Source organism: Styela clava, chromosome 12 (assembly GCF_964204865.1).
Source record: "Styela clava chromosome 12, kaStyClav1.hap1.2, whole genome shotgun sequence".
Lineage (NCBI taxonomy): Eukaryota > Metazoa > Chordata > Ascidiacea > Stolidobranchia > Styelidae > Styela > Styela clava.
Genome location: NC_135261.1, coordinates 8,359,503 through 8,372,162, shown reverse-complemented (window position 1 = coordinate 8,372,162; position 12,660 = coordinate 8,359,503). Strand labels below are relative to the sequence as shown.

Here is a 12,660-nt window from a genome sequence, read left to right as displayed (position 1 = left end):
ATTCATGATTTGAAATGTTTAATACAAAAACCAAAACACATGATCAGACATTCTGTCTGAATTAAGAGAAGTTATTAAATGAGTCATTGGTTCAGACTGGGTAGTGATACAAAAGCAAGGGCTCGTCCGGGATTTGAACCCGGGACCTCTCGCACCCAAAGCGAGAATCATACCCCTAGACCAACGAGCCCATCAATAGCCAAAGTTTACAACGACATTTTGAGCCTTGATTTTAAAATAATCAAACTCAAGCAAACATTGGCGTATTTTGGACTCAGAGGTTAAGATAGTATTGACATGGATAAATAGAAACCTTGACATATAATACGGAAGAAAGAGAACCGGAGAGAGGAAAGGTGAAACTCAAGTCATATATTGTTTTAAAAATTACAAATTTCATCTATTATAAAATTTATCTGGAAGGTTAAGATAGTATTGACATGGAGAAATAGAAACATTGCGATATATTACGTAAGACAGAGAATCGGAGAGCGGAAGGGTGAAACTCAAATCATATATTGCTTAAAAATTACAAATTTCATCTGTTTCAAAAGCTCCTGCGAGCCGGATTCGAACCAGCGACCTATGGATATCAGCTTTGTATCACTACAGTCTACCGCTCTACCAACTGAGCTATCGAAGGACACATGTCCATGGAAGCAATACTCCTGAGGTGGAGTTCCTAAATTAAGATTAAACATGAAAAAAAAAACATGATCGGACAATCAGTCAGATTGATGGAAATTGTTATTATTAAGTAAAGATTTGATCTTGTATGGGCTCCTGAGTTGGAGTTCATAAATTGAGATAAAACATAAAAAACACATGATGGGACAATCTGTCAGATTGATGAGAAATTGTTATTATAAGGTAAAAATTTGATCTCGACTGGGCAGTTATACAATAGTGAGGAATCGTCCCGGATTTGAACAAAAGGCGATGTTCACAACGAAATATTTAATATAATGAAAGTCTACCAAGCGAACCAGCGACCTGTAGATCTCAGCATTTTACCCCTACAGTCCTCCGGTATATCAACTGAGCTAAATCTCCGGCATGAACCCTGATTTAAAATTCATGAATTGAAATGTTTAATACTAAAACCAAAACACATGATCAAAACATTCTGTCTGAATTATGAGAAGTTATTAAATGAGTCATTGGTTCAGACTGGGTAGTGATACAAAAGCAAGGGCTCGTCCGGGATTTGAACCCGGGACCTCTCGCACCCAAAGCGAGAATCATACCCCTAGACCAACGAGCCGGACAATCTGTCAGATTGATGAGAAATTGTTATTATTAAGTTAAAATTTGATCTTGAATGGGCTCCTGAGTTGGAGTTCATAAATTGAGATAAAACATGAAAAAAACACATGATGGGACAATCTGTCAGATTGATGAGAAATTGTTATTATAAGGTAAAAATTTGATCTCGACTGGGCAGTTATACAATAGTGAGGAATCGTCCCGGATTTGAACAAAAGGCTATGTTCACAACAAAATATTCAATATAATGAAAGTCTATGCAGACATAACAAATTTACTTAGATCTCCCTATTAAAAAAATTCCTTCGAGCCGGATTCGAATCAGCAACCTATAGATCTCAGCATTCTACCCCTACAGTCCACCGGTCTATCAACTGAGCTATCGAAGGGCATATCTCCGGCATGACGCCTGATTTAAAATTCATGATTTGAAATGTTTAATACAAAAACCAAAACACATGATCAGACATTCTGTCTGAATTAAGAGAAGTTATTAAATGAGTCATTGGTTCAGACTGGGTAGTGATACAAAAGCAAGGGCTCGTCCAGGATTTGAAACCGGGACCTCTCGCACCCAAAGCGAGAATCATACCCCTAGACCAACGAGCCCATCAACAGCCGAAGTTTACAACGACATTTTGAGCCTTGATTTTAAAATAATCAAACTCAAGCAAACATTGGCGTATTTTGGACTCGGAGGTTAAGATAGTATTGACATGGATAAATAGAAACCTTGACATATATTACGGAAGAAAGAGAACCGGAGAGAGGAAAGGTGAAACTCAAGTCATATATTGTTTTAAAAATTACAAATTTCATCTATTATAAAATTTATCTGGAAGGTTAAGATAGTATTGATATGGAGAAATAGAAACATTGCGATATATTACGTAAGACAGAGAATCGGAGAGCGGAAGGGTGAAACTCAAATCATATATTGCTTAAAAATTACAAATTTCATCTGTTTCAAAAGCTCCTGCGAGCCGGATTCGAACCAGCGACCTATGGATACCAGCTTTGTATAACTACAGTCCACCGCTCTACCAACTGAGCTATCGAAGGACACACGTCCATGGAAGCAATACTCCTGAGGTGGAGTTCCTAAATTAAGATTAAACATGAAAAAAAAACATGATCGGACAATCAGTCAGATTGATGGAAATTGTTATTATTAAGTAAAGATTTGATCTTGTATGGGCTCCTGAGTTGGAGTTCATAAATTGAGATAAAACATAAAAAACACATGATGGGACAATCTGTCAGATTGATGAGAAATTGTTATTATAAGGTAAAAATTTGATCTCGACTGGGCAGTTATACAATAGTGAGGAATCGTCCCGGATTTGAACAAAAGGCGATGTTCACAACGAAATATTTAATATAATGAAAGTCTATGCAGACATAACACATTCATTAGATCTCCCTATTAAAAAAATTCCTTCGAGTCGGATTCGAACCAGCGACCTGTAGATCTCAGCATTTTACCCCTACAGTCCTCCGGTATATCAACTGAGCTAAATCTCCGGCATGAACCCTGATTTAAAATTCATGAATTGAAATGTTTAATACAAAAACCAAAACACATGATCAAAACATTCTGTCTGAATTATGAGAAGTTATTAAATGAGTCATTGGTTCAGACTGGGTAGTGATACAAAAGCAAGGGCTCGTCCGGGATTTGAACCCGGGACCTCTCGCACCCAAAACGAGAATCATACCCCTAGACCAACGAGCCGGACAATCTGTCAGATTGAAGAGAAATTGTTATTATTAAGTTAAAATTTGATCTTGAATGGGCTCCTGAGTTGGAGTTCATAAATTGAGATAAAACATGAAAAAAACACATGATGGGACAATCTGTCAGATTGATGAGAAATTGTTATTATAAGGTAAAAATTTGATCTCGACTGGGCAGTTATACAATAGTGAGGAATCGTCCCGGATTTGAAAAAAAGGCTATGTTCACAACAAAATATTCAATATAATGAAAGTCTATGCAGACATAACAAATTTACTTAGATCTCCCTATTAAAAAAATTCTTTCGAGCCGGATTCGAATCAGCAACCTATAGATCTCAGCATTCTACCCCTACAGTCCACCGGTCTATCAACTGAGCTATCGAAGGGCATATCTCCGGCATGACGCCTGATTTAAAATTCATGATTTGAAATGTTTAATACAAAAACCAAAACACATGATCAGACATTCTGTCTGAATTAAGAGAAGTTATTAAATGAGTCATTGGTTCAGACTGGGTAGTGATACAAAAGCAAGGGCTCGTCCGGGATTTGAACCCGGGACCTCTCGCACCCAAAGCGAGAATCATACCCCTAGACCAACGAGCCCATCAATAGCCGAAGTTTACAACGACATTTTGAGCCTTGATTTTAAAATAATCAAACTCAAGCAAACATTGGCGTGTTTTGGACTCAGAGGTTAAGATAGTATTGACATGGATAAATAGAAACCTTGACATATAATACGGAAGAAAGAAAACCGGAGAGAGGAAAGGTGAAACTCAAGCCATATATTGTTTTAAAAATTACAAATTTCATCTATTATAAAATTTATCTGGAAGGTTAAGATAGTATTGACATGGAGAAATAGAAACATTGCGATATATTACGAAAGACAGAGAACCGGAGAGAGGAAGGGTGAAACTCAAATCATATATTGTTCAAAAATTACAAATTTAATCTATTTCAAAAGATCCTTCGAGCCGGATTCGAACCAGCGACCTATGGATATCAGCTTTCTATCACTACAGTCCACCGCTCTACCAACTGAGCTATCGAAGGTCACACGACTAGGAATGCATTACGCCTGAGTTGACATTCATAAATGGAGATGTTTAATACAATAACCAAAAAACATGATCAGTTATTCTGTCCTAATATCGAGAAGTTAATAAATGAGATATTGGTTCAGACTGGGAAGTGATACAGAAGTGAAGTCTCGTACGTGATTTGAACACGGGACCTCTCGCACCGAAAGCGAGAATCATACACATAGACCAACGAGCCAATCGATAGCTTGAGGTTTACAACGACATTTTCAGCTTTCTTTTTTGAAATACTTAAACTCTATGCAGATATTGGGGTATTTTGGACTGACAGGATAAGATAGTATTGAAATGGAGAAATAGAAATATTGCGATATATTACGTAAGACAGAGAACCGGAGAGAGGAAGGGTGAAACTCAAATCATATATTGTGTAAAAATTACAAATTTCATCTGTTTCAAAAGCTCCTTCGAGTCGGATTCGAACCAGCGACCTATGGATATCAGCTTTGTATCACTACAGTCCACCGCTCTACCAACTGAGCTATCGAAGGACACACGTCTATGGAAGCATTACTCCTGAGTTGGAGTTCATAAATTGAGATAAAACATGAAAAAAAACATGATCGGATCACATGATAGCTTGAGGTTTACAACGACATTTTCAGCGTTCATTTTTGAAATGCTTAAACTCTATTCAGACATTGGGGTATTTTGGACTGACAGGATAAGATAGTATTGAAATGGAGAAATAGAAACATTGCGATATATTACGTAAGACAGAGAATCGGAGAGAGTAAAGGTGAAACTCAAATCATATATTGCTTAAAAATTACAAATTTCATCTGTTTCAAAAGCTCCTGCGAGCCGGATTCGAACCAGCGACCTATGGATATCAGCTTTGTATTACTACAGTCCACCGCTCTAACAACTGAGCTATCGAAGGACACACGTCCATGGAAGCATTACTCCTGAGGTGGAGTTCCTAAATTAAGATTTAACATGAAAAAAACACATGATCGGACAATCAGTCAGATTGATGGAAATTGTTATAATTAAGTAAAGATTTGATCTTGTATGGGCTCCTGAGTTGGAGTTCATAAATTGAGATAAAACATAAAAAACACATGATGGGACGATCTGTCAGATTGATGAGAAATTGTTATTATAAGGTAAAAATTTGATCTCGACTGGGCAGTTATACAATAGTGAGGAATCGTCCCGGATTTGAACAAAAGGCGATGTTCACAACGAAATATTTAATATAATGAAAGTCTATGCAGACATAACAAATTTATTAGATCTCCCTAATAAAAAAATTCCTTCGAGTTGGATTCGGACCAGCGACCTGTAGATCTCAGCATTTTACCCCTACAGTCCTCCGGTATATCAACTGAGCTACCGAAGGGCATATCTCCGGCATGAACCCTGATTTAAAATTCATGAATTGAAATGTTTAATACAAAAACCAAAACACTTGATCAAAACATTCTGTCTGAATTATGAGAAGTTATTAAATGAGTCATTGGTTCAGACTGGGTAGTGATACAAAAGCAAGGGCTCGCCCGGGATTTGAACCCGGGACCTCTCGCACCCAAAGCGAGAATCATACCCCTAGACCAACGAGCCCATCAATAGCCGAAGTTTACAACGACATTTTGAGCCTTGATTTTAAAATAATCAAACTCTCTGCAAACATTGGGGTATTTTGGACTCAGAGGTTAAGATAGTATTGACATGGATAAATAGAAACCTTGACATATAATACGGAAGAAAGATAACCGAAGAGAGGAAAGGTGAAACTCAAGTCATATATTGTTTTAAAAATTACAAATTTCATCCATTATAAAATTTATCTGGAGGGTTAAGATAGTATTGACATGGAGAAATAGAAACATTGCGATATATTACGAGAGACAGAGAACCGGAGAGAGGAAGGGTGAAACTCAAATCATATATTGTTCAAAAATTACAAATTTAATCTATTTCAAAAGATCCTTCGAGCAGGATTCGAACCAGCGACCTATGGATATCAGCTTCCTATCACTACGGTCCACCGCTCTACCAACTGAGCTATCGACGGTCACCCGACTAGGAATGCATTACGCCTGAGTTGACGTTCATAAATGGAGATGTTTAATACAAAAACCAAAAAACATGATCAGATATTCTGTCCTAATATCGAGAAGTTAATAAATGAGATATTGGTTCAGACTGGGAAGTGATACAAAAGTGAAGTCTCGTCCGTGATTTGAACACGGGACCTCTCGCACCGAAAGCGAGAATCATACACATAGACCAACGAGCCAATCGATAGCTTGAGGTTTACAACGACATTTTCAGCTTTCTTTTTTGAAATACTTAAACTCTATGCAGATATTGGGGTATTTTGGACTGACAGGATAAGATAGTATTGAAATGGAGAAATAGAAATATTGCGATATATTACGTAAGACAGAGAACCGGAGAGAGGAAGGGTGAAACTCAAATCATATATTGTGTAAAAATTACAAATTTCATCTGTTTCAAAAGCTCCTTCGAATCGGATTCGAACCAGCGACCTATGGATATCAGCTTTGTATCACTAAAGTCCACCGCTCCACCAACTGAGCTATCGAAGGACACACGTCTATGGAAGCACTACTCCTGAGTTGGAGTTCATAAATTGAGATATAACATGAAAAAAACACATGGTCGGACAATCTGTCAGATTGATGAGAAATTGTTATTATTAAGTAAAAATTTGATCTTGAATGGGCAGTTATACAATAGTGAGGAATCTTTCCGGATTTGAACAAAAGGCAATGTTCACAACGACCTATTCAATATAATGAAAGTCTTTGCAGACATAACAAATTTACTTAGATCTCCCTATTAAAAAAATTCCTTCGAGCCGGATTCGAACCAGCGACCTACAGATCTCAGCATTCTACCCCTACAGTCCACCGGTCTATCAACTGAGCTATCGAAGGGCATATCTCCAGCATGACGCCTGATTTAAAATTCATGAATAGAAATGTTTAATACAAAAACCAAAACACATGATCAGACATTCTGTCTGAATTATGAGAAGTTATTAAATGAGTCATTGTTTCAGACTGGGTAGTGATACAAAAGCAAGGGCTCGTCCGGGATTTGAACCCGGGACCTCTCGCACCCAAAGCGAGAATCATACCCCTAGACCAATGAGCCCATCAATAGCCGAAGTTTACAACGACATTTTGAGCCTTGATTTTAAAATAATCAAACTCTTTGCAAACATTGGGGTATTTTGGACTGAGAGGTTAAGATAGTATTGACATGGATAAATAGAAACCTTGACATATAATACGGAAGAAAGAGAACCGGAGTGAGGAAAGGTGAAACTCAAGTCATATATTGTTACAAAAATTACAAATTTCATCTATTATAAAATTTATCTAGAAGGTTAAGACAGTATTGACATGGAGAAATAGAAACATTGCGATATATTACGAAAGACAGAGAACCGGAGAGAGGAAGGGTGAAACTCAAATCATATATTGTTCAAAAATTACAAATTTAACCTATTTCAAACGATCCTTCGAGTCGGATTCGAACCAGCGACCTATGAATATCAGCTTTCTATCACTACAGTCCACCGCTCTACCAACTGAGCTATCGAAGGTCATACGACAAGGAATGCATTACGCCTGAGTTGACGTTCATAAATGGAGATGTTTAATACAAAAACCAAAAAACATGATCAGATATTCTGTCCTAATATTGAGAAGTTAATAGATGAGATATTGGTTCAGACTGGGAAGTGATACAAAAGCGAAGTCTCGTCCGTGATTTAAACACGGGACCTCTCGCACCGAAAGCAAAAATCATACCCCTAGACCAACGAGCCCATCGAAACAGCGACATTTTCAGCCTTGATTTTAAAATAATCAAACTCTATGTAGACATTGGGGTATTTTGGACTGACATGATAAGATAGTATTGAAATGGAGAAATAGAAACATTGCGATATATTACGCAAGACAGAGAACCTGAGAGAGGAAGGGTGAAACTCAAATCATATATTGTGCAAAAATTACAAATTTCATCTGTTTCAAAAGCTCCTTCGAGCCGGATTCGAACCAGCGACCTATGGATATCAGCTTTGTATCACTACAGTCCACCGCTCTACCAAGTGAGCTATCGAAGGACACACGTCTATGGAAGCATTACTCCTGAGTTGGAGTTCATGAATTGAGATAAAACACCACTGTGAAGCTAGCAGCACTTTCAGCCAGAATATTTTTACACATTGAATATAGGTTCAACGCGCATATAGTGTTCACTTACAGGTAAATATGAAAATTGAAAATGCTGATCAAAATATAATATTGTCACGAAAATAGATGAAAAATCTTTAAACTGAATGAATACATTAAATTTAACAAGAAAATAGTGTTCAAAAAAAGACTAACTAAGCGAAAAATGAATTTTCAGGTATTCCGCAAATACAAAGTTTCGGAAAATTATCCTTTTCGGAACCTCGATTCCTCGAAAACCGCCAATAAAGGCAGCACCACGACACATTTGGAGAAAAGCAGATACCATATTAATTCAATTTTTCTATAACAGAACAGTAGCAGTACGTTTTGGCTTGACCATATATATTACCAAACATATCGTGTAATCTAAATTTTAATAACGGCATGGACGTAACAAATTTAAAATTGATTTTGTATTTCAACTAAATTTGCTAGATAATGGATAAAATATCATTTTCTTTTTGTCACACATTAATACTGTACATCTTTTAAACTCGGAATACGTTGCGGGAAGTATAAAACAGCAAAAAATCATTTGCGACTCCTAGTGGATTCTGTCCTGGATTACAAAAAATTATCGTTTTTAAAATGGCGATTTTTCGAAAACCGCCAATAAAGGCAGCACTACGACATATTCGGATAAAAGCACATACATTATAGATTCGATTTTATTATGCCAGAACAGTAGCAGCACGTTTTGACTTGGCCATATATAATACCAAAAATAGCGTATATTCCTCGATTTTTAAAACAAAGGTTCGTAACATATTAAAAAAGGGTTTGTATTTCAACTATGGTTGCAGGATAATTGATCAAATATCTTTTTCTCTTTGTCGCACATCAATACTGTACGTCTATTAAAGTTAGAATAAGTTTCAGAAAGTATAAAGTAATAATAAAAATTTTGCGCACCCCCTTGAATTAGTTTGAGAATTTCGAAAATTATCGTTTTTGGATTAGTGATTTCTCAAAAACCGCCAATAAAGGCAGCATTACGACACATTCAGAGAAAAGCACATACCTTATAGATTCAATTTTATTATGTCAGAACGGTAGCAGAACGTTTTGACTTTGCAATATATAATACCAAACATAGCGTATACTCTTCAATTTTATGAACAATGTGGACGAAACAAAATTTAAAAAGGAATTGTATGTCAACTAAATTTGCTGAACAATTGATAAAATATATATTTTTCTCTTTGTCACACATTAATACTGTACGTCTATTAAACTTAGAATGAGTTGCAGAAGAAAAGTATAAAATACCAAAAAAATATTTTACGCCCTCTCGTGGATTCTTTTCAAAATTTCGAAAAATTATCGATTTTGGAAGGGGAATTTCTTGAAAACCGCCAATAAAGGGAGCACTACGACACATTCGGAAAAAAAGTATATACCCTATAGATTTGATTTAACTATAACAAAACAGTGGCAGCATGTTTTGACTCGGCTACATATAATACCAAAATAGCGTGTATTCTCAGTTTTATAAACATTGTCGACGTAACAAATTTAATAGGGATTTGTATTTCAACTGAAGCTGCTGGAAAGTTGATCAAATATATTTTTCTCTTTGTCAAAAATGAATACTGTACGTTTATTAAACTAAGAATTAATTGGGAAAGTTTAAAATATATAAAAAAATAATTTACGCTCTCTATAATGGGTTCTTTTCTGAATTCCGAAAAATAATCGTTTTTGAAAGGGCGATTTCTCGAAAACCGCCAATAAAGGCAGCACTACGACACATTCGGAAAAAAGCAAATACCTTTTAGATTCGACTTGACTATACCATAACAGTAGCAGCACGTTTTGACTTGGCCATTTATAATACCAAACATAGCGTATATCTCAAATATTTGAATAGCGTAGATGTTCACATATTTTGAAAAGGTTTGGTATTTCGAATAAACTCACCTAATATCGTAATATTCCGTTTTCTTACTTTTTCAAACACCGATACTGTGTGTTAATTAAACTTGGAATAAGATGCAAATTGTATGAAAAAGTGAAAAATGTCTTACAACCTATATATAATTTTTCAATTTCCCAAGCATGCCGTTTTTGAAGTGACGATTTCTCGGACAATGGCCAATAAAGGCAGCAATACGACACTTTTGGAGAATAGCAGATACGTTAAAGATTCGATTTCACCAAACCAGAACAGTAACAGCACGTTTTGATCTGGCCATATTTAATACTAAACATAGCATATCATTTTCAATTTTATCAACTATGTATATGTAACATATTTAAAAACGGTTAATTATTTCAACTAAATTTCATCAAACACTTTTCTCTCTTGGTCATACATCAAAACTGTACGTTCATTAAACTTGAAATTAGTGTGCAAATCTTAAAATGCCAAAAAATGATTTGCCCTCTAGTGGATCCTTTTCGGAATTTCGAAAAATTATCGTTATTGAAAGGGCGATTTCTCAAAAACCGCCAATAAAGGCAGCACTACGACACATTCGGAGTAAAGCAGATACCTTATAGATTTGATTTCATTATGTCAGAACAGTAGCAGCACGTTTTGACTTGGTCATATATGATACCAAACATAGTGTGTATTCAAAATGTTATAAACAATGCAGACGTAACATATTTAAAAACCGTTTGGTATTTCAACTAAATTTACTAGATAATTTATCAAACATCATTTTCTTTTGGTATACATACATACTGTACGTCCATTAAACTTGGAAGGAGTTGCATAAAGTAGGAAATACCGAAAAAATCATTTTACGCCCTCTTGTGGATTTTTTTGGAATTTCAAAATAATATCGTTTTTGAAAGGGCGATTTCTCAAAAATTGCCAATAAAGGCAGCACTACGACACATTCGGAGTAAAGCAGATACCTTATAGATTTGATTTCATTATGTCAGAACAGTAGCAGCACGTTTTGACTTGGTCATATATAATACCAAACATAGCGTGTATTTAAACTGTTATAAACAATGCAGACGTAACATATTCAAAAAACGTTTGGTATTTCAACAAAATTTCCTAGATGATTTATCAAACATCTTTTTCTCTTTGACATACATATATACTATACGTTCATTAAACTTGGAATAAGTTGCGGAAAGTATAAAATACCAAAAAGCATTTTACGTCCTTTTGTGAATTATTTTCAAAATTTCAAAAAATTATCGTTATTGAAATAGCGATTTCTCGAAAACCGCCAATAAAGGCAGCATTGCGACACATTTGGAGAGAAGCAGATACCTTATAGATTCGATTTTAATAAGTCAGAACAGTAGCAGCTTGTTTTGACTTGGCCATATATAATTCCAAACATAGCGTATATTTTCAATTTCATTGAAAAATGTAGATGTGACATATTTAAAATCGGTTTGGTATTTCAACTAAATTTACTGGAAAATTCATCAAATACTTTCTTCTCTTGGGTATACAACAAAACTGTACGTTCATTAAACTTGGAATTAGTGTGCAAATCTTAAAATGCCAAAAAATGATTTGACGCGCTCTTGTGGATCCTTTTCGGAATTTCGAAAAATTATCGTTTTTGAAAGGGCGATTTCTCAAAAACCGCCAATAAAGGCAGCACTACGACACATTCGGAGTAAAGCAGATACCTTATAGATTTGATTTCATTGTGTCACAACAGTAGCAGCACGTTTTGACTTGGCCATATATAATACCAAACATAACGTGTTTTCAAACTTTTATAAACAATGCAGACGTAACATATTTGAAAACGGTTTGGTATTTCAACTAAATTTCCTAGATAATTTATCAAACATCTTTTTCTTTTGGACATACATATATACTGTACGTCCATTGAACTTGGAATGAGTTGCGGAAAGTATGAAATAACGGAAAATCATGTTTCGCCTTCTTGTTGATTATTTTCAAATTTTCGAAAAATTATCGTTTTTGAAATAGCGATTTCTCAAAAACCGCCAATAAAGGCAGCACTACGACACATTCGGAGAAAAGCAGATACCTTATAGATTCGATTTTATTATGTCAGAACAGTAGCAGCACGTTTTGACTTGGCCATATATAATACCAAACATAGCGTATAATTTTCAATTTTATCAACTATTTAGATGTAACATATTTAAAAACGGTTAGGTGTTTCAACTTAATTTACTGGATAATTCATCAAACACTTTTCTCTCTTGGTCATACATCAAAACTGTATGTTCATTAAACTTGGAATTATTGTGCAAATCCTAAAATGCCAAAAATGAGTTGACGCCCTCTTGTGGATTATTTTCGGAATTTCGAAAAATTATCGTTTTTGAAAGGGTGATTTCTCAAAAACCGCCAACAAAGGCATCACTACGACACA

At 35.5% G+C, this 12,660-nt stretch overlaps 15 non-coding genes across 15 annotated transcripts; all 15 read right to left on the bottom strand.

Moving 5' to 3' along the window:
* Positions 1 to 118: 118 nt before the first annotated feature.
* Positions 119 to 190, bottom strand: Trnap-ugg (transfer RNA proline (anticodon UGG)). The gene has a single exon. It is a non-coding gene; the product is annotated as a tRNA-Pro (tRNA).
* Positions 191 to 555: 365 nt separating this feature from the next.
* Positions 556 to 643, bottom strand: Trnay-gua (transfer RNA tyrosine (anticodon GUA)). The gene is given in 2 exon segments: positions 556 to 591; positions 607 to 643. It is a non-coding gene; the product is annotated as a tRNA-Tyr (tRNA).
* A 549-nt stretch (positions 644 to 1,192) lies between these two features.
* Trnap-ugg (transfer RNA proline (anticodon UGG)) lies at positions 1,193 to 1,264 on the bottom strand. Its single transcript has one exon. It is a non-coding gene; the product is annotated as a tRNA-Pro (tRNA).
* Positions 1,265 to 1,803: 539 nt separating this feature from the next.
* On the bottom strand, positions 1,804 to 1,875 carry Trnap-ugg (transfer RNA proline (anticodon UGG)). The gene has a single exon. It is a non-coding gene; the product is annotated as a tRNA-Pro (tRNA).
* A 365-nt stretch (positions 1,876 to 2,240) lies between these two features.
* Trnay-gua (transfer RNA tyrosine (anticodon GUA)) lies at positions 2,241 to 2,328 on the bottom strand. Its single transcript is given in 2 exon segments — positions 2,241 to 2,276; positions 2,292 to 2,328. It is a non-coding gene; the product is annotated as a tRNA-Tyr (tRNA).
* Positions 2,329 to 2,929: 601 nt separating this feature from the next.
* Trnap-ugg (transfer RNA proline (anticodon UGG)) lies at positions 2,930 to 3,001 on the bottom strand. Its single transcript has one exon. It is a non-coding gene; the product is annotated as a tRNA-Pro (tRNA).
* Positions 3,002 to 3,540: 539 nt separating this feature from the next.
* Positions 3,541 to 3,612, bottom strand: Trnap-ugg (transfer RNA proline (anticodon UGG)). The gene has a single exon. It is a non-coding gene; the product is annotated as a tRNA-Pro (tRNA).
* A 365-nt stretch (positions 3,613 to 3,977) lies between these two features.
* Positions 3,978 to 4,065, bottom strand: Trnay-gua (transfer RNA tyrosine (anticodon GUA)). The gene is given in 2 exon segments: positions 3,978 to 4,013; positions 4,029 to 4,065. It is a non-coding gene; the product is annotated as a tRNA-Tyr (tRNA).
* A 450-nt stretch (positions 4,066 to 4,515) lies between these two features.
* Trnay-gua (transfer RNA tyrosine (anticodon GUA)) lies at positions 4,516 to 4,603 on the bottom strand. The gene is given in 2 exon segments: positions 4,516 to 4,551; positions 4,567 to 4,603. It is a non-coding gene; the product is annotated as a tRNA-Tyr (tRNA).
* Positions 4,604 to 4,907: 304 nt separating this feature from the next.
* On the bottom strand, positions 4,908 to 4,995 carry Trnay-gua (transfer RNA tyrosine (anticodon GUA)). Its single transcript is given in 2 exon segments — positions 4,908 to 4,943; positions 4,959 to 4,995. It is a non-coding gene; the product is annotated as a tRNA-Tyr (tRNA).
* Positions 4,996 to 5,606: 611 nt separating this feature from the next.
* Trnap-ugg (transfer RNA proline (anticodon UGG)) lies at positions 5,607 to 5,678 on the bottom strand. The gene has a single exon. It is a non-coding gene; the product is annotated as a tRNA-Pro (tRNA).
* A 366-nt stretch (positions 5,679 to 6,044) lies between these two features.
* Trnay-gua (transfer RNA tyrosine (anticodon GUA)) lies at positions 6,045 to 6,132 on the bottom strand. Its single transcript is given in 2 exon segments — positions 6,045 to 6,080; positions 6,096 to 6,132. It is a non-coding gene; the product is annotated as a tRNA-Tyr (tRNA).
* Positions 6,133 to 7,169: 1,037 nt separating this feature from the next.
* Trnap-ugg (transfer RNA proline (anticodon UGG)) lies at positions 7,170 to 7,241 on the bottom strand. Its single transcript has one exon. It is a non-coding gene; the product is annotated as a tRNA-Pro (tRNA).
* Positions 7,242 to 7,607: 366 nt separating this feature from the next.
* Trnay-gua (transfer RNA tyrosine (anticodon GUA)) lies at positions 7,608 to 7,695 on the bottom strand. The gene is given in 2 exon segments: positions 7,608 to 7,643; positions 7,659 to 7,695. It is a non-coding gene; the product is annotated as a tRNA-Tyr (tRNA).
* A 437-nt stretch (positions 7,696 to 8,132) lies between these two features.
* Positions 8,133 to 8,220, bottom strand: Trnay-gua (transfer RNA tyrosine (anticodon GUA)). Its single transcript is given in 2 exon segments — positions 8,133 to 8,168; positions 8,184 to 8,220. It is a non-coding gene; the product is annotated as a tRNA-Tyr (tRNA).
* Between the last annotated feature and the right edge of the window lie 4,440 nt (positions 8,221 to 12,660).